The 21,859-nt window shown below is 42.7% G+C and overlaps 1 protein-coding gene across 9 annotated transcripts in view; it reads right to left on the bottom strand.

Annotated features, from left to right (window-relative positions):
* Positions 1–21,859, bottom strand: part of LOC140385782 (protein tyrosine phosphatase type IVA 2-like) — a 185,198-nt gene that overhangs the window by 74,403 nt on the left and 88,936 nt on the right. Inside the window, exon 1 of one of the 9 annotated variants that reach the window (XM_072468287.1) lies at positions 6,923–7,066. The exons of the other annotated variants lie outside the window; for them this stretch is intronic. The gene's annotated coding sequence lies outside the window, so the exon portion shown is untranslated. Of the gene's footprint in view, positions 1–6,922; positions 7,067–21,859 lie in introns of those variants that run through there. 9 annotated transcript variants of the gene reach the window in all.

Raw genomic sequence — 21,859 nt, 5'->3', positions numbered from 1 at the left:
CGCCTAGTATGAGAATATCCGTAAAAAGTGTTAAAAACACAAAATGACAGACAAAATTGCTGGCGAGGTTGTGAAAGTTGAACACTTGCTTTTGTTTGTAAATGGGCAAGAAGGGCTCAGAATTTCCTGCGACAGAGGGGTTGCCATCATACAATGCAGTGTGTGCGAAGATGTGAAATTCTCCATTTTGACAGGAAGAAACATTATCTAAATGGTCAGAGATTGCAGAGCTGTGGGGCACAAAGTGATCTGGATGTCCTAGTGCATGAATCACAAAACACAGGTACAGCAAGTAATTAGGAATGCTAATAGAATGCTATTGTTTATTGAGAGGAGAACGGAATACAAAGGTTTTGGCGGGTGGGAGGGGGTTATACTGCAGTTGTACATGACATGGGTTGAGAACACATCTGGAGAACTGTGTACTGCACTGGTCTCCTTATTTAAGGATGTAAATGCACTAGAGCCAGTTCAGAGGTTTTACTAAACCTCTGGGCAGCACGGTAGCACAAGTGGGTAGCACTGTAGCTTCACAGCACGAGGGTCACAGGTTTTATTCCCCGCTGGGTCACTGTCTGTGCGGAGTTGGTTCTCCTTGTGTCCGAGTGGGTTTCCTCTGGGTGCTCCGGTTTCCTCCCACAGTCCAAAGACGTGCAGGTTAGGTGGACTGGCCAGATTAAATTGTCCAAAAAGGTTAGGAGGGCTTATTGGGTTGCGGGGATAGAGTGGAAGTGGGTCGGTAGAGACACGATGGCCCGAATGGCCTCCTTCTGCACTGTATGTTCTATGTTCCTCTATGTTCTATGTTCCTAATACAAGGAATGGGCAGGTTGTCTTAGGAGGGATGATTGGATAGACTAAGCTTGTAGCCGCTGGAGTTTAGACAAGTAAGAGGTAACTTGATTGAAATATTTAAGATCCTGAGGGTCAATGTGATGGGGATGTTTCTCTCATAAGAACATAAGAACTAGGAACAGGAGTAGGCCATCTGGCCCCTCGAGCCTGCTCCGCCATTTAATGAGATCATGGCTGATCTTTGTGGACTCAGCTCCACTCTCCGGCCCGTACACCATATCCCCGAATCACTTTATTCTTTAGAAAGGCATCTATCTTTTTCTTAAAAACGTTTAAAGAAGGAGCCTCAACTGCTTCACTGGGCAAGGAATTCCAGAGATTCACAACCCTTTGGGTGAAGAAGTTCCTCCTAAACTCGGTCCTAAATCTACTTCCCCTTATTTTGAGGCTATGCCCCCTAGTTCTGCTTTCCCCGACCAGTGGAAACAACCTGCCCGCAGCTATCCTATCTATTCCCTTCATAATTTTATGTTTCAATAAGATCCCCCCGCATCCTTCTAAACTCCAATGAATACAGTCACAGTCTACTCAACCTCTCGTCATAATCTAATCCCCTCAACTCTGGGATCAACCTAGTGAATCTCCTCTGCACTCCCTCCAGTGCCAATATGTCCTTTCTCAGGTAAGGAGACCAAAACTGAACACAGTACTCCAGATGTGGCCTCACCAACACCTTATACAATTGCAGCATAACATCCCTAGTCTTGAACTCCATCCCTCTAGCAATGAAAGACAAAACTTGATTAGCCTTCTTAATCACCTGTTGTACCTGCACTCCAACTTTTTGCGACTCGTGCACCAGCACACCCAGGTTCCTCTGCACAGCAGCATGTTTTAACATCTTACCGTTTAAATAATAATCCATTCTGCTGTTATTCCTCCCAAAATGGATAGCCTCACACTCGGCAACATTGAATTCCATCTGCCAGACCCTAGCCCATTCACCTAACCTATCCAAATCCTTCTGCAGACTTCCGGTATCCTCTGCATTTTTTGCTTTACCACTCATCTTAGTGTCGTCTGCAAACTTTGACACATTGCACTTGGTCCCCAACTCCAAATCATCTATGTAAATTGTGAACAACTGCGGGCCCAACACTGATCCTTGAGGGACCCCACTAGTTACAGGTTGCCAACCAGAGAAACACCCATTTATCCCCACTCTCTGCTTTCTGTTACTTAACCAATCCTCTACCCATGCGGTTTACCACTTTACCCTCAATGCCATGCATCTTTAGTTTATGCAGCAACCTTTTGTGTGGCACCTTGTCAAAAGCTTTCTGGAAATCCAGATATACCACATCCATTGGCTCCCCGTTATCTACTGCACTGGTAACGTCCTCAAAAAATTCTACCAAATTAGTCAGACACGACCTACCCTTTATGAACCCATGCTGCGTCTGCCCAATGGGACAATTTCCCTCCAGGTGCCCCGCTATTTCCTCCTTAGTGATAGATTCCAGCATTTTCCCTACAACCGAAGTTAAGCTTACCGGCCTATAATTACCCGCTTTCTGCCGACCTCCTTTTTTAAACAGTGGTGTCACGTTTGCTACTTTCCAATCCTCTGGGACCACCCCAGAGTCTAGTGAATTTTGATAAATTATTACTAGTGTGTTTACAATTTCCCTAGCCATCTCTTTTAACACTCTGGGATGCATCCCATCAGGGCCAGGAGACTGGTCTACCTTTAGCCCCATTAGCTTGCCCAATACTGCCTCCTTAGTGACTACAATCATCTCAAGGTCCTCACCTATCATATCTTTATTTCCATCAGTCACTGGCATGTTATTTGTGTCCTCCACTGTGAAGACTGACCCAAAAAACCTGTTCAGCTCCTCAGCCATTTCCCCGTCTCCTATTATTAAATCTCCCCTCTCATCTTCCAAAGGACCAATATTTACCTTAGCCACTCTTTTTTGTCTTATATATTTGTAGAAGCTTTTACTATCTGCTTTTATGTTCTGAGCCAGTTTACTTTCATAGTCTACCTTACTCTTCTTTATAGCTTTTTTTTTAGTAGCTTTCTGTTGTCCCCTAAAGACTTCCCAGTCCTCTAGTCTCCCACTAATTTTTGCCACTTTGTATGTTTTTTCCTTCAATTTGATACTCTCCCTCACCTCCTTAGATATCCACGGTCGATTTTTCCCCTTTCTACCGTCTTTCTTTTTTGTCGGTATGAACCTTTTCTGAACACTGTGAAATATCGCTCGGAAGTACTCCACTGTTCCTCAACTGCTTCACCATGAAGTCTTTGCTCCCAGTCTACCTTAGCTAGTTCTTCTCTCATCCCATTGTAATCGCTTTTGTTTAAGCACAAAACACTAGTGTTTGATTTTACCTTGTCATCCTCCAACTGTATTTTAAATTCCACCATATTGTGGTCGCTCCTTCCAAGAGAATCCCGAACTATGAGATCATTAATCAATCCTGCCTCATTACACAGGACCAGATCTAGGACCGCTTGTTCCCTTGTAGGTTCCATTACATACTGTTCCAGGACATTATCCCGGACACATTCTATAAACTCCTCCTCAAGGCTGCCTTTACCAACCTGGTTAAACCAATCGACATGCAGATTAAAATCGCCCATGACAACCGCTGTACCATTTCTACATGCATCCGGTATTTCTTTGCTTATTGCCTGCCCTACCATCCTGTTACTATTTGGTGGCCTATAGACTGGTGGCCTATAGACTACTCCTATCAGTGACCTTTTCGCCTTACTATTCCTGATTTCCACCCAAATTGATTCAACCTTGTCCTCCATAGCACCAATATCATCCCTTACTATTTCCCGGATGCCATCCTTAAACAACAAAGCTACACCACCGCCCTTACCGTCCATTCTATCCTTTCGTATAGTTTGATACCCTTGGATATTTAACTCCCAGTCGTGACCATCTTTTAACCATGTTTCAGTAATGGCCACTAAATCACAGTCATTCACGATGATTTGCGCCATCAACTCATTTATCTTATTTCGTATACTACGAGCATTCAGGTAAAGTACACTTATGCTGTTTTTTATGTCTTTGTTATGAATCCTAACACCTTGATCAGTAACTTTTCGCAATTTATTTTTCCTCTTACCCTTTCTCCTAATTTTCCTCATCTTTGAACCCATATCTCTACATAATACCCTGTCACGTAACCTGCTGCCTTCCCCTAAGATGGTTTCTTAGGGGAATGCAGCAAGAACCAAGTCTGTGACACCATGAGTACTCAACTTCACTAGTGGGGGTGGGGGAAAAGAAAGAATGAGAGGACAATAATGATAGGGGGATTCTATCATAAGGGGAACAAATAGACATAGCTGCAGATGTGACACCAGGATGTTATGTTACCTCTTTGGTGTCAGGGTCAAGGGTGTCAAGAGTGGCTGCAGGACATTTCCAAGGGGGTGGGTTAAGGACGAGGTCCTGAAAGAATATAGAGAGCTAGGAAACAGATTAAAAAGCAGGACCTCAAAAAGGTAGTAAACTCAGGATTACTCCCAGCGCCTCGGGTTAACGGGATCAGGAGTAGAAGAAGAGACGAGACGAATGCATGGTGGAGAGATGGTGTAGGATGGAGGGAGTAGGACCATTATACTTGCTAGTACTGTGGGGGGAGGGTTTGAATTAGAGTGGCAAAAGGATGGGAACTTGAGCGGGGAGACACAAGAGGGGGAAACAAGAGAGGGAAACAAAGATATAAATGAAAGACAGAAAAGTGGCTGGCAGAGGAAACATGGGATATCAGCAAATAGGGCCATAGCACAAATAAAGTGTAAAAATGATTTAAAAAAGCAAGTCTAAAGGCACTGTATCTAATTGCATGGAGCATTCACAATAAGGTAAACAAATTAGTGCAAATCAATGTAAATGGGTACGATATATTTGTGATTATGGAGGCATGGCTGCAGGGTGACCAAGGCTTGGAACTGAATATCCGATGTTATTTGATATTTAGGAGATAGGGTGGCGAGTTAGTTAAGGATGAAATCAATGCAATAGTAAGAGAGGATATTGGCTCAGGAAATCAAGATTGAGAATCAAACAATTTGGATCTAAGGAGCAACAAGGGTTGGAGAACATTAGTGGGAGTTGTCTACAGGCCTCCCAATAGTAATGGTAACTAGGAGATGGCATGAAACAGGAAATTAGAGATTGGGGGGGGGGGGGGGGGGGGAAAGAGAAGAGTGCCAAATGGGCTACTCCTGTTCATATTTTCTATGTTCCTATCTCATTTTGAGAAGCAGTAAAGGTTAATGTCAGATAAAAGATAGAATAATTTTAATTGATTTCATGATTTCTTCAGAAAGAAATAGTAATCCTGTTTCAGGAAAAATAAATGGATTGTAACATGGTGTGACAGGCGGCATGGTAGCACAGTGGTTAGCACTGGTGCTTCACAACGCCAGGATCCCAGGTTCGTTTCCCGCCTTGGGTCACTGTGTGGAGTCTGCCCGTTCTCCTCGTGTCTGCGTGGGTTTCCTCCGGGTGCTCCGGTTTCCTCCCACAAGTCCCGAAAGACGTGCTGTTAGGTAATTTGGACATTCTGAATTCTCCCTCTGTGTACCCGAACAGGCACTGGAGTGTGGCGACTAGGGGCTTTTCACAGTAACTTCATTGCAGTGTTAATGTAAGCCTACTTGTGACAATAATAAAGATTAGATTATTATTGCTTATGAAAATACTACTGCTTATTCAGCAATTAATTCTAATGAGCTCAGCAAAATGAACATGGGTCATCTGGTGACCCAGGGCCCTCCATAATCAACATCTCCACCTGCAGAAAGACGACCAAGTACAAAATAAGGAACTCTGCTATTGCGGCAGTCTTGGAGAAGTACAGCCATAATAATAAACTTTCAATGGTTTGATCAGGTTTTAGGCAAACTGGGAGAAAAATAACTACAGTGACTCACTTCCAACGTAAGTGTTTCTGAAGGCGTCTGCATTAATAATAAAGTAGTAGGTTACAGAATCATAGCAACGACAATGCAAGTTTTCAGGAAATTCCAGGTCATGGAACGCTCTGTCACTGCTCACACCGCTGCAGTGACAAAAAAGCACCCTTCAAGGTTACTATCTGGTTAAGACATCAGTACCATTTCATTTGTACTACACCATTGCTGCTGAAGCCAGTGATAATATACAAACATACAAACAATCACCATGGGTGGGATTTAACGACCACCCCATAGCATGTTTTTCAGCGGGGAGTCGGTCTGCCAGCGGGATCTACCAGTCCCGCTGTTCTTTGCCGCTTGGAAACCCGTGCGCCGGTGTGGGGGTTGGGGGGGTGGATTTTTCACCGGCGTGAACAGCTGGTAAACCCCGCCCTTAAATTTACAACTGTTTTTAGATCTTCAGATAATATTTCATGATTATTCAATTTAAATGCTTATAATGAAAGCTCATGGTGATTTTTTAGGCACATCAACTAAGAATTTTAAATGTATATGCACACTACTGTTCCAACGTCCCCCCCATCCCCAGGGTTACTGAAAAACCAGACAATAACCTTACAAACATTGGTATGCATGGCTCCTACCATGGGGATCAAGGTGAGAGATCTGAATAACTGTTTTCAATCCTTCCAGCTCCAGCAAAATTAAGCCCGTGTGCGTTAGACTTGCTTTCCTGAGTCAGCTGCAGAAAGCCGCAGGACGGATAAGAATTCCTCCACAACAGACAGATCACGCTCATTAATTACCAAAATTTTGTCAGTCCAATCACGAAAGAAGCAATATTTTGCAAACAATGTTGGTCCATCTCCGGCTATGTACATTTTTAAATAATCAGATGTTCAGCATTCCTTAAGAAATCAACTTGGTAGAAATTGCCGTATCTGGGAATTCATTTCAGGTATCAATTCTAGGCTTTCAAGCAGGATCACAAGTTTTGTTTAGACACGATTCTTGATACTTGTTGCTACAACCTATCAATTATCTGGAAAATTACCTGTCTGTTAAATAAAATGCAATGCCAAGAGAAGCGTGTTACAATTGCAGCAAAAATATGGCAACAGTCCAAACAAAGCGCTGCTGAAGGACAACAAAAAAGAAATAAAGCCTCACTTGCACTGGTAGAAAGTTCATCTCATTTTGCACCAAGTCTGCTGAGCTGCATAAATGTTCCGTTACAACATGGGCTACATTGTTCAGTCTGCATGATAAACACCCAGCAAAATGATCTTAACTGAATTATTGTAGTTTCCTTTGCAGTACTCACTAAATGCTTAAACTCCGACAGCTGTTTCCCTTTCAGCTGCACTATAGGAAACCACACTAAAACAAATGTTTCCTTAGCAACCACACTACCACCAATACGCAGGGAACTGAGCCAACCAATTGAATACATTCCATTTTACCCTCAGTCATAACAAGAGCATCGACAATCTTGCTGTGCTATTTGAGGAATATCATGGTCTGGATTATAAGATCAGTGGCGAAGGAGCAGTGTTCGCTGCTGATCAAGAAAAGCTGGTCACAAGATTTGGCCCATTATGACGTTGATTCCATTTTGGCGTCAGCCAAAGGGGATCGCTGACACTCAGCAAGTGTAATCATCAAGCAGGCAACCAGATGGCCGAACTCTCACAATCAGCAAACCAGGGAATAAAAAGTACGGAATAAATTTTAATTGATTTGATTGGGAAATATACATGGATTAAAGTAGAAGCCGAAACACTGAAATAATTACTTTTTAAAAATCTGACTTTTTAAATCATGGATTTTGTTTTAGCATGGAATGGAGGGAATGTGATGCTGGACTTCTAAAATTAGTCTATTAGGACAAGAGAGGACAAGCAGAAACTTTGTATGTGATTAAAACATTCATTCTACAAGTCTTAACATTTCCAACAGTTTTTATCGTGAGAATGAACAGATAGTTATAGATCATGTCCAACCACTGATTGTGCGGATTACATCTGTGAAAACTGTAACAGCCTGCAAAAGAGTAAAAGGGTTGCACAGTGATGATGGCAAACACCAACAGCGCTGCTGCAGATTTAGGCCCACATTGTCACTTTTCCCCAGTTTAGCTAATGGCATGCATATTCACTTTGCAACCATAGCAAACTGATGAGATGGCCTACTGTACATTATATGTATCCAGTTTAATTTGAGAGCATGGTGAGGAAGTTTAATAAGTGCAGTTCACACATTGTTGAAATCAACAGCAATTTCTGAGAACTTGAAAGCAAATTAATTTTGTTGTTTTTGGTTTCAGTTTGTAAAAACACAAGCAATCAAATTTAAAAGTTTTATCTTCTAATGACTTCTGCTACACCTTGTGCTACAACATGTATTTATATAGTGTCATGATAGCGAGATTTTAGGAACTTGGGTCCAAGATGTAGCAGGTAGTTCATGGGTTAAACAGACTGAACAGATGGAAGGAAAAGACTGCTAAGCAGCAGACTCCGAGGGATACACCCACAGCCTGAGTTGCCTTGTCCCATTCAGACTTAATAATAATCTTTGTTAGTGTCACAAGTAGGCTTACATTAAGACTGCAATGAAGTTACTGCGAAAATCCCCTAGTCGCCAAACTCTGGCACCTGTTCTGGTACACTGAGGAAGAATTCGGAATGTCCAATCCACCTAACAAGCACGTCTTTTGAGACTTGTGGGAAGAACACCACGCATGCACCACAGACAGTGACCTAAGCCGGGAATCGAACCCGGGTCCCTGGCGCTGTGAAGTAACAGTGAGAATCACTGTGCCGCCCCTAGTTAATGGGAATACACAGGTGTCCCAGTTCAGCCAGGATGAAGCACTCAAGATTCATTGTCCTTTGGGACAACCTTGTTTGACAAGCTATTAGCCATCAGAGTCTGATGACATATTTGTCCATCAATGGAAGGTTAGTTCTATGTGAATGGCATATTTTGTTTTGCAGAAAGGGGATTGGAAAACCAGCCCAGATGTAGACCAGACCAGGTAAGGATGACAGATTTTCTCCCCTTAGTGATGGGCTTTTACAACAATCGACAATGGTTTCATGGTCGTTATTAGACTTTTAATTCTAGATTCCAGATAAGGGGATCAGGGGTTATGGGGAGAAGACAGGAGAATGGGGATGAGAAAATATCAGCCATGATTGAATGGCGGAGCAGACTCGATGGGCCAAGTGGCCTAATCCTGCTCCTATGTCATATGGTCTTATTTTTATTGAATTGAAATTCCAACATCTAGCCTGGTGGGATTTGAATCCATGCCCCAGATCATTTCGCTGGGTCTCTGGATTACTAGTCTAGTGACAATATATCTACGCCACTGTCTTCCCCTTTTCAAGAATTACAAAGAAGGCTTTAGGAAATCGACAGAGAGGTCATGACAGCTGCCATCGAGGCAGGCTTTGGAAAAGGATTCTGACCAATTGTCCCTAACAGAAGACAACTGCTTCGTAAATGCAAGTATTGCCTTTGTCTGGCTGTGAAAGTGACATGAAAGCTGTATGTTCTGTTAGTGTTGTATAATGGGAACCCGTGTGTTTAAGGATCAGAAACTGCATGTAATCTGTTAGTGTTAGAGCATGAAGTTAAATTTAAAATATTGTTTTATTTTATTTATTTTTAACAAACATTTTATTTTGACATTTATGGTTTTAACACAACAAATGATACAAATACAAATGTAAACATAACTCAGTGCGTAACACCCCCCCAAGCAACAACCATACCACACCAACTTGGCCTATAAACACACTCCCCCCAACTGTTCCCACCTAAACTCGCGCTGTTCCCGCCTAAACTAAACTAACTCCCACTACCCCCCTTATTCCCTAACCCCCATTATTGTACCCCTACCCCCCTTATTCCTTAACACCCATTATTGTATCTGCTAACAGTTTAGTTTTCCCCGAAGAAGCCAATAAACGGCTGCCACCTCCGAAAGAACCCTAACACTGATCCCCTTAGGACAAACTTGATTTTCTCAAGCCTGCATGTCGCTAACCCAGCTAGCCAGGTAGCCCCTGCCCATGGTGCCAAGCATCCTACCCCACTGATCACCCTCCCCCGCTCGAACATACATATGCAAAACATAACAATCCCCAAACACAAAGAAGAAAATTCCACCCACCATCCCCCATTAAGAACAAAGTTAACCCGCATACAAAACTGAGCAACAGCCTAAAACTTAGAGCAAAAACAAAAAATACAGAACACAGAGAAAAGAAATTTAGCAGCATAATAAGTACATAATGACTTCCCCCCCCCCCCCCCCCATTAAGTTCAATGTCCTCCATCACCTGACAGTCCCCTGGCCTTAACAAAGTTCATCACCTCATCTGGCGATCCGACAGAAAGTTCTTTATATGCCCCCATGTCTGATCCCTCATTGCCCTACGGGAGGCCAACAATCCTCAGGTTCTGCCTGCGCGACCTGTTCTGCCTGTGCGACCTGTTCTCCAGATCCTCCACTTTCTCTTGCAGCCTTTTCTGGTGGTCCTTCATCAGCTCCATCACCACCGCCAACGCGGTTAGCTGATCATCATGTTCATCAACCGCCTCTTCCACCTTCTGGATCGTCTGGCCCTGGTCTTCCAATCTCTGCTCCACCCGGTCAATCCCCTTAATTGGATCTTTTCTTGCTTAGCAAAGCTCTCCTGGAGAAAGTCCACCAGCTGCTCCGTTGACCACTGGGCTGGCAATTCTGTGAGCCTCTGCCATATTTTCCTGTGCTGCAGACTCCACTCCCTTCTTCGACCAATGATCTCTCCTTTTCAGACCACTTTTGGTCCACAAATCCATACACTGGTGGGGAATCCTCCTCTACCTCACCAATCTCCTGTTTTGACTATCAAATCCCCCATAAGTCGGGGAAAATGGTCCCAAAGGTCCACCATGAGCGGGAGCTACTAAATAATCGACCACTCACTCCATGGCTGCCACCGGACATTTTATTTTCTTTTGTTTTAATAAAGTTGGTTTATAAAATAACCAAGCTCTATTTCTTAAATTTTCACTCTTGGAAGATAATTGATTTTTCTGCATAGGCTTGAAACTTCAAAACAATTACGCATCTGGTTCAGTATCTTGGCCATTGTGGGAGGGCTGACCAGGCGTGCACAGCAGTAGCACCATTAATGTGATAAAACATTTCAATGTACTTGACTGGAGCATTAAATGAAATTTGACAAAGAAGCATCTCAAAGGAGAAAAGCGAGATGGAGGGGCCGATGGAGGGAATTCTAGAGGTTAGGGCCTGGACAGCTGAAAGCATGCCACCAATGCTAAAGAGATTCAAAGAGGAACATTGAAGTGGCCTGAAATGGAGGAGTGCCATTTGCTCAAAGGGTTGCAGGGCTGCAGGAGGTTGGAGACCGGGAAGCTGGAGGCCACAGCGGAATTTGAAAATAAAGATGTAAATTTCAAAATCCAAGCGTTGCTTTACAGGGAGTCAATGTATGTCCGCAAGCACACAAGTGATAGGTTACCAGATCCATGTGCAAGTCAGGACACATTATGGAGGGCAAAAGGTGGATGGTCAGTAATAAGGGCATTAAAATAGTTAGGTCCAGAAGTAACAAATGCACAAATTAGAGTATCAGCAGATCAACTCAGTCAGAGCAGAGTTGGATGATGCTACAGAGGTTATGGCCACATCATATTGCTCATATCCTAATATATGTTACAAAGATGGACATGAGTCACATAGGAAATGGACAATTTACTGTGAAAAAATGGAGAGAGCCAGGTGACTTCTTTCAGTTTCTGTACATACAGGGACTAACCCGTACCTCTGGGGAATCATTAATGTTCTTTCGGAGGACTTTCCATTGGAAATATATCAAGATGCAATAGATCACTTTTGGAATTAGCAATCACGATTGTCAGGATATTGTCACAAGGTGGGAAAGGGAGAAATTATCCCACATCTCTCCCCTGTCCATATTACCCATACCTAAATTTACAATAGAGCACGAGCTTGAGGAGCATGCTATCTAAGCTCCAAGTGTTCTTACATTTCTCTGCAGCCTTGCCTTAAGATTCAAGGATTTGAACAGATCCAAACACGCAATGATGCAGTCTATCCAGTCGTTATCTAGTGTAAAATTACTGACCCATGACCAACTTTGTAGAAAAGGACATAGCTTACTAATGAAACTACAGAGTAGAATATTAGACTTTGATTTTCAAAATTAAAGGCTAGGCAGACACAAAACAATACCTGCAGTACTTTTAGCCTTGGAAGTTAAAATTGTGTGTTTTACATGCTGTGCACCTACTTTATGGTCCATAACTATTTCATGGTCAAAAGTGGTGGTTTCCAAAATAAGTCCTTTTTAAAACTTGGTTATTTTGCAGTAATTGTATAAATAAATTCAATATTTATTTATTTTTAATTTTTTTTTAAAAAGAGTTACTTATCTGTTGGGTGGCTAAAGAAAATGAAACTGCTTTCCAGTGTCAGCAGATCACAGGAACAATGGGTCAGATACTGTTTATGGTTAAACTAACTTTGTTATATACATTACAACAACTAATGGATAGAGTGATTTCAGTGTAACCACTGCAACCACTTTCTGACTGGATAAAATAGATTACACACAAGATGTTGGATGACTGTCAATAACTTGAAAAGCTGTAATTCAAATCGCCATGTTCTTACAGCATATAACCTTGAGCACATAAACAAACCTGACTCAAAGCATCATCAGGTAGTTTAAATTACTACCTTAAACTTTACTGCCAATCATTTTGATTGCACTGTTTTTGGTGACCTGTTCCCAGGCTATTTAATATGATTTGATCTGACCTCTAGGATGTGCATGAGAATAACTATACTGACTCCCTTCAGGCTCTCTCCAACACCCCCCCCCCCCCCCACTTGTGGGAAGCATCTGGTCTTTGCTCGGCTCCTCCCCACATGGGGATTGTGCACAAGAATTTTACATCCATGAGCTCGAGCGCGCCAGACATCAGCTTTAATATACAGGGGTTACACCTAAATTATGAACGTTTTTGCTCTTTACCAAAGGTAACTACTCAATGCATTCACTGTGTCTCAATTTTGACGAACTTGTTAAATATGGAAACCATCTGAAGTATGTCCTGTGAAGATCTGTACTGGCCTCCCAACCATTTACAGTATTACTGACTTAGATGATGGGATAGAAAGCCACATAGCTAAATTTGAGTGTGATAGTACAGATGGAAGTGTAAAATTACAAGAGATATTGATAGATTAATGATAATCTTCATTAGTGTCACAAGTAGGCTTACACTGCAACGAAGTTACTGTGAAAATCCCCTAGACACCACATTCAGGTGCCTGTTCGGGTACACAAAGGGAGCATTCAGAATGCCCAATTCACCTAACAAGCACGTCTTTCGGGATTTGTGGGAGGAAACCGGAGCACCCGAAGGAAACCCACGCAGTCACGGGGAGAACGTGCAGATTCCACATAGACAGTGACCCAAGTGGGAATGGAACCTGGGACCCTGGCACTGTGATGAAACAGTGCTAACCACTGTGCTACCGTGCCACCCTTATTAAGCAAATAGCAGAATGGATTTCAAAGCAGGCAAATGTAAGCTCATCCATTTTGTTGCCTAAAGAGGACAGAACATAAAATAGTGAAAAGCTGGAAACAGTGAAGGTCTAAAGAGACTCAGGGGTTCAGGGCTGTCATGAAGAACAGAAAATAATCAAAAAGGATAATGGTATGCTGGTCTGAATAAAGGGGGTAAAAGTCATGTTTCAGTTATACAAAGCCCTGTTAGACTGCACCTGGAGTTAATTTTTGAATATTGTTTCATAGGATTCGGACATTGCAGGCAAGGCCAACATTTGCTGCCTATGCCAAATTGCCTTTGGGAAGGTGGTGTTGAGCTACCTGCTGAACTACTGCAGTTTATTGGCTGCAGGTGTATCGACATTGCTATTAGCGAGGGAGTTCCAGGGTTTTGATAGAGTAGTGGAACCGCAAATATTGCCCAAAACGTCAGGATGGTGTGGGGCTTGGATGGGAACTAGCAGCTTGTGGTTTCCCATACATGTGCTGCCATGGTCCTTCTAGCTGGCAAAGGTTGTGGATTTCTGATGTGCCGTTAAAGGAGCTTGGGTGGAGTTGTCACAGTGCATCTTGTATAAAAAGTATACTGCTGCCAGTGTGTGTCAGATGTGGGCACAGTGAAGGGGTGAATTTTCTAAGCTAGTGGATGGCATGCCGATCAAGCAGGCTGCTTTGTCCTGGATGAAGTCAAATCTCTTGAGTGTTAAGAGTTGCACTTATCAGGCAAATGGAAAATATGCCATCACATGCCTGCCTTGTAAATGGATGTACAGGTTGTTTGGAGTCAGGAGAAGAATTCCTAACCTCTTGACTTGTTCCTGTGGACACACTGCCCCAGTTTCTGATCAATGATAATCCCAGAATGTTGACAGTGGGGGATTCAGCAATGGTACTGGTATTGAATGGCATGTGGAGATTCTCTCTTGTTGGAGATGATCATTGTCTGGTGTTCATGTGGTGTGGATGTCACTTACCACACTCCAAGCCTAATGTTTTCCAGATTCTGTTGCAAATAGACATTGACTGCTTCAGTATCTGAGGAGTTGCAAATGGTACTGAGCTTGGCGCAACCAGTGATTATCCCTACTTCTGACTTTATGATGGATGGACGATCATTGATGAAGCAGCTGAAGACCCTGGGCCTAGCTCACTACCCTGATTATCTTCTGCAACAATGTCACACGATAGATGATTGACTTCCAACAATCACAACTATCTTCCTTTGTGCTAGGTATGACTCCAACCAGAGGAGAGTTTTCCACCCCACCAATTCCAATTGACTTCAACTTTGCCTGGGCACGGTTGTGTCAAAATGGTGCCTCGATCTCAAGTCATCTCTGGAATTCAGCTCTTTTGTCCATGTTTGGAGCAAGGTTTAGCAGGGGCTGGTTTAGCACACTGGGCTAAATCGCTGGATTTTCAAAGCAGACCAAGGCAGGCCAGCAGCACGGTTCAATTCCCGTACCAGCCTCCCCGGACAGGCGCCGGAATGTTGCGCCTAGGGGTTTTTCACAGTAACTGCTTTTGAAGCCTACTTGTGACAATAAGCGATTTTCATTTCATTTCAGGTTGTAATGAGGTCAGGAACCGAGACGCCTTGGTGGCACCCAAGCTGAGCGTCGGAGAGCAGGTTTTAATGAATAACTGCTGCTTGATAGCACTGTTGACAACACCTTCAACATTCTCTTGAAGAGGGAGTAGGTTGATGGGGCTGCAATTGGCCCGATTAAGAAGCTGCTCTGTTCTTTGTGAACCTGACATACCTGGCCAATTTCCCACATTGCGTGGTAAATGCCAGAATTGGGCATAGCTAATTCTGAAGCACAAGTCTTCACCAGTACCAGTTGCCAGGACCTACAGCTTTTGCAGTACTCCGTGCCTTCAGCCATTTTGTGATATCACATGTGAATCAAATTGGCTTTGGACTGACATTTATGAAGCTGGAGTCCTCAGGAATATGCTGAGATGAATCATCCAGCTCCCCCATTTGACGATGGGATATTTGTGAAGCCTCCCATGTGGCAGAATTGCAGAGCCATTTGATCGGTTATAAATCATTCTGCTTTATAGCTTCACAGGTTGACACTAAATTTTTTGGTATACATGGTCATGCCGTCCTGCACATTTCATTGGACCAGGGCTACCTATCCCTTGGCTTGATTGCGATGGTAACATGAGGGATGTGCTGGGCCATGAGGTTACAGACTGGGGTTGAATACAATCCTGCTGACATTGATGGCCCACAGTGCCTCAAAGATGTTCTGCTTTAAGCTGCTAGATCTATTCTGAATCTATCCTATTTAACAAGGTAATATAACACGTTGGAGGGCATCCTCAGTGCCAAGGCAACATTTTGGCTTTACAACAAGTGCAGAAATCACTCCCAACTATACTGTCATGGACAGGTGCATCTGCATCAGGTAGATTGGTGAGGTAACTTGAGACCATAAAGTGAGGTAACCTGAGACCATAAAGTAAGTAGTCAAATTAGTTGTTTAAATGAAGGAACCTTTTGAACATAAATAAATAACAATGTTTGACAATAACAGTAACTCGGCAAAGCAGTAATAACTATGAAAACAGGAGCACGAGTAAAACAGGTCTTGCCTGCAGGTCACCCTCTTGCATACTGAAAAGACCGCCAAAACCCGCACATGCTCAGAACCCTCAACAGATACCAGAAGGTTTAGAAGAACACTGTGCTCAAAATGACACGAATAGATTTTTCCCTCTTGTTGGTTCGCTCACCACCTGCAGCAGGTCCAGCAGCATGAGATGTCTTTGAGAACTTGACTAACGTGGTCAGTAGTGATGCTACTAAGTCACCCTATTGAAGTCCCACAACTAGAGCAAATGCTCTTGCCATCCTCAGTGATTTCTCCAACATGGAGGAGTACCAATTATCAACTACCACTGATTATAGCCCTAGCAAAACTGAAATCCATGGGAATCATGAAGAAAACACTTCACTGGTTGAAATCATATGTAGATCGAAGGGAGATGGTTGTAGTTGTTGGAAGACAATCACCTCAATCCCAGGACACCAATGCAGGAGTTTCTCAAGGTAGTGTCCCAGGTCCAACCATCTTTAGCTGCTTTGTCAATGGCCTTCCCTCCATCATAAGGTTAGAAGTGACAATAATGTCAATGGGGATGTTTGCTAATGATTGCCGAATGTTCAGCGCCATTCACAATGACTCTTACTGAAGCAGTTCCTAGCTATATGCAGCAAGCCACAAACAACATTCAGGTTTGGGCTCATAATTAGCAAGTAACATTTGTGCCACACAAGCTCCAAAAGGAGAGATAATCTAACCAGCTTCCCCTTATATTCAATGACATTACTGTCATGATATCCATATTAACATATCATTGTACAATCACACACACACACTGATGGACAGGTAGACAGACCAATCAACACACACGCAACATCACAGCCAATCACCAGTGAGAGCACACGCACTATAAAACAGGGAACACCACAGTAGTTCCCACTCATTCTACCAGGAGCTAGCTCAGAGCACAGAGCTCACAGCGTGCCACTCAGACATACACCATGTGCTGAGTGCCTCACCAAGATAGTGAAAGGGCTGGGTCCACAGGCTAACTGGTGAAGTACGAACCACAGCCAGAAGTTAACAGTTGTTCTTGTACAGAATAATAAAAGAGTTGTACCATCTACAACCATGTTGGTTCGTTTGTACATCGGAACACCCAACACGACAATTACCATTACAGAATCCCCTACTATCAACTTCCTGGGGAGTTACCATTGACCAGAAACTGAACTAGGCAGGCATGTAAATACTGTGGCTGCAAAAGCAGGTCAGAGGCTCAGAACTATGGCAAATAACTTGCCTCCTAACTCTCCCAAAACCTATCCACCATTTACAAGGCACAAGTCAGGAGTGTGATTGGTTGCCTGAGCGAGTACAGCTCCAACACTCTAAAGCTGGACACCATCCCAGGACAAAGTAACCCGTTTGATCGGCACACCATCCAACCACCGTAAACATTCACTCCTGCACCATCGATGCACAGTGGCAGCAGTATGCATCATCTCCAACAAGCACTGCAGCAACTCAGCAAGGCTCCTTCGACACGGTCTTGCAAATCCACACAACTTCTACCACCTATAGGATAAGGGTAGCGGACACACAGGAATATCAACAATCAGAAGTTCCGCTGCAAGTCGCACAGTCCTGACTTGGAACAATATTATTGTTCCTTCACTGCAGCTGGATTAAAACCTGAAACGCCCTCACCATCACCTTCTCGAGGGCAATACATGTTGACCGAGCCAACTGCACCCACATCCTGTGAACAAATAAACAAAAAAGCATAGTACTTCACAGCAGTCTTAAATCAATATTGATATGAGCAACAACAGAGATAGACCAACAGCAGGTAAAAGAGGTAGATTTTAAGGAGAGTCTTAAAGGAGGAAAGAATTAGAGTTGGAGAGGTTTAGGAATTTGGAAACTTAGGGCATTGGCAGTTGAAAGCATGGCCACCCATTATAGAACAATTAATTCATGTTGGGGGTCCAATTGAGGCATTCAAGAGGGAACTTGATAATTATTTGAGTTGAAAAATGTGCAGTTGTACAGGGAAAAGGCAGGGGAATGGCCTAAGTCATAATGGTCATTTGGAGGGAGAGTAATGCAGACATAATGTGTCAAATGCCCTTCTTCTGCAGCGTAACAATTCAGTGGATGTGCAAATGTTGGTTGTAAGGCTGGGGGATGTTTAACGAGAGCCAGAGGACCGAGATCATGAAAGGATATGAAAGCAAGGAAGAGAAAATCTAGGCATTGCTTAACTGGGAGCCAATATAGGTCAGTGAGTACAAGGGTGACGGGTGACTGGGAGGTGGTGCAAGTTCCAACAGCGCTTTTAGACAAGTTACATTTTTGAGAGTGTGGATAATGGGAGGCCAGGAACATTTTTGCCACACAATCAGGAACAGTCAAGTCCAGATATCAAATGAGACCTTTGTGTAGGACTGTAGGACATTTTCCACCTTAAGTTACCTGGTGTTACTAGATTCCAAAAGTGGCAGCTAGACAGTAAACTTTACTATACAGTCCTTTATTACAAACCTTAATCCCAACCCCTCTGCACCATTCTCCCTTGCCAGTTACGTTGCGGCCCTAGTGAAGTGTTTATTAGAGGCACTGTGGCTCTTTACTAGGAACTGCACCAAAGTTGCCCGAGCAGGTTTCATATTTGAACCACACAGCCAGCAGACTCTCATATAAATCTGCAATAGATTTGAACTCCCATTACCAAAGATGAAAAAAAATGTCTAAAGCACATAGGGGCCTGGTAAAGTGGACAGGAAGAACCTATTTTTACTAGCAGAGAGGCCAATAACTAGGGAATAGATTTAAAGTAATTAGTAGAAGGATAAAAGAGGAGTTGAGGAGAAACTGTTTCACCCAGAGTATGGTGGGGTCTGGAACAGAGTGCCTTAAAGCACGGGGGGTGGGTACTGTAACTGCCTTCAATGTGATTTGTAAATGGGCCAAGCTTACATCAATCCTAACCATTTTAATACATTAAGTCTGATGATGGCGTTTATTTGGTGATCAAAATTGTCTCAAAATATATTTTAAAGAATTTGTAGTTATTTATAATTTTATTTTCCTTCTTGGAGAATAAAACGGCAATAAGAACACATTGAAAAGTAGTAAACTATTGGCTTAAAATGCTGTTTGAAGGAGGATTATTTTTTAATAGAGTACTCAACGGTTTACTAGCAACTTGTTGACTGGCAACTAGAACAAAATACTGCAGGCTGTAATTAAAAAATGATTTCTCTTGCTTTGTTCTTGGCAGCAAGTTCAACTGGAGCAGCTGATTTCATTCTGCAAGTAGCTCCAAGTCAACATTTTCTATTTCTTAGAATTGTTCATCCTTCAATATGAAACTGAACTCCATATCATTCAGACACACATATGATGAACACTCCCAAGTATTAATTGTTTTACCTAGGCCTTACAATTTTATACAACTCTAAGTCTCCCACGTACTTCACACATTTATTTCATCTTTGGTAGCCAAGTTTCAAATCTATCGAAGATGATTTCAGAGATGAAAATCAACTTTTTTCTTGGTAATCCAAGTGATCTCAAAACTAGACGTCATCTCAAATCCTGTTTGGATAAACATGGAAGTGCTTCACCATGCAGCCCCTTAGAAACTTGGTCAACAGCTAATAAAATTCAAAGAGGACAGCCTCATCTTTCTAACTGTCCAGCTTACACCAAGTTGTTTAAATTCATTTTTAAATGAGGCTGGTGACAAAGATCCAATTGCATTGGATATCAGTATTTTCACAGATCCCCATATCCCACAAGAGTTTTAATGCTAAACATATGAGGTGAGCAGCAACACCATAGGAGCAAGCAGTGCATAGACGTTATTATTTTTTTCTAGAAACACCTCGACAAGGACTAGATATAGATTAAAATGGTAATGTCAACAAAAATAATGGCATCATCGATGTATCTTATTAGAATTGGGAATTTCCCAAACAATAATCCAGGAAGATCTTCAATCTCTCCGAGAATATTTTTCTCTTTCACAGTATGTGGGCATCAGCATTTATTGCCCATCCTTAACTGCCCTTAAGGTGGTGGTGAGCTGCCTTATTGAACTGCCGCTGTCAATCTGGTGTAGGTACACCAGAATGCTGTCACAAAGAGAGTTTCGAGGTTTTGACCCAGCAGTAAAGGAACAGTGATAGTGTTGTTCCTATGTTTGCTGCCCTTGTCCTTCTTGGTGGTAGAGGTCACGTGTTTGGAAGGTTCTGTAGAAAGCGCCTTTGTAAGCTGCTGAAGCGTATCTTATAAATGGTTCATACTGCTGCCACTGTGCATCAGAGATGGAAGAGAGTGAATGTTGAAGGTGATGGATGGGGTGCCAATCTAGCACGCTGCATTGCCCTAAATGGTGTCAAGTGTCTTGAAGCGGAGAGGATTCCATCACACTCCTGACTAACGTCTTGTAGATGGAGTATAGGCTTTGGGGAGTCAGGAGTTACTCTCCACAGGATTTCCAGATCTTACAGGCACAGCATTTAGATGGATCACCTCGTTCAGAGTTTGGTCAATGGTAACCCCCAAGATGTTAATAATTAGGTATTCACTGCTGGTATTGCTGTTAAATATCATGGGGAAGTGGTAGGATTCTCTCGGTGGAGGCCGTAGTTTACCTGGCACTCGTGTGGCATGAATGTAACTGGCCAATGAGCAGCCCAAGCCTCAATGCTGTACAGGCCTTGCTGCATAAGTCCAGAGACTACTTCTGAGGAGTTGCAAATGGTGAACAGCGAATATGCCCACTTCTGATCTTCGGATGGAGGGAAGGTCATTGGTGAAGCAGCTTGAGGTAGTTGGGCCTAGGACACTACCTTGAGGAACTTCTGCAGCCATGTCCTGGGACTGAGATGATTGACCTCCAACAACCACAACCAGGTATAACTCCAACCAGTGGAAAGTTTTCCCCTACTGATTCACATTGACTCCAGTTTTGCCAGGGCTCCTTTGATGCCATACTCGGACTGTCCTGCTCTCAAGGAATATCACTCTCACCTCACAATACAAACAGAATAAATATGGGGAGAAAACACACCCCTGCTTGACCCTTCCCCCTTTAATCTTCACAAATTTGACAGATGAAAAGCACTTGCAAGATGGATTAAATATATATCGAAGACCTATTGAAGACAACAGATGAGAAGATAAGCCAATAATTAAGGGAACATGGAAAGTCCAAAGACAAAGCAAGAACAGAAATAAGTTGAAAAACAATAAAGCCAAAGGCTCAGATCAAATGGTCATCAAAGTAAACATTCACAAAACTTTGGAATAGACAAACTGGAATCTAATTTTTAATGACATGGGAGAAATCCCATAAGACTTAAGTCAATATTTATTGTGCTCCCTAAAAGGCCCAGACAATTGAGTTTGAACTCCATCGCACAGTCTGATGAGTCACATTACTCAGACCCTTCTTCGAGTACTGGACAGGAGCAAGAAAAAGCCAGAAATTTTGGCTTTTCAATGTGATTTTGTAGAAGATAGAGAATGTGAAATGCTATCTTTATGGTACCATATGGGTTCTGGCATATAGCAAGGCATTTGATAAGGTGAAATATGAAGAACTGATGAGCATGTTAAGAGTTTCTGGACCTTGATGACAAAAATCTTTGAGTGATGAATTTTTTTTATTGGGAACAAACCTCAGCCAAGCAAGTTGAAAACAATCTTTCTAAGACTAGACGAGCTATTTTGAGCTCAGGTTCTATCACGGTTAATTATTAAACTGAATTTAATACATCTCACATTAATGAAAAGTTTTGCACACCAGTTAACCAGCAACACAAGTATACAATGAGTGGGACTGCATTGGAAGAAGGAGTTTAAAACAAATGTCTGGAAATGATTGTATAACCATCACTTTTAATATCTAGACA

This window comes from Scyliorhinus torazame, chromosome 11 (genome assembly GCF_047496885.1).
Source record: "Scyliorhinus torazame isolate Kashiwa2021f chromosome 11, sScyTor2.1, whole genome shotgun sequence".
In the NCBI taxonomy this organism is placed as follows: Eukaryota; Metazoa; Chordata; class Chondrichthyes; order Carcharhiniformes; family Scyliorhinidae; genus Scyliorhinus; species Scyliorhinus torazame.
Note: the sequence above shows the minus strand (reverse complement) of the source record. Positions and strands in the feature narration are given on the sequence as shown.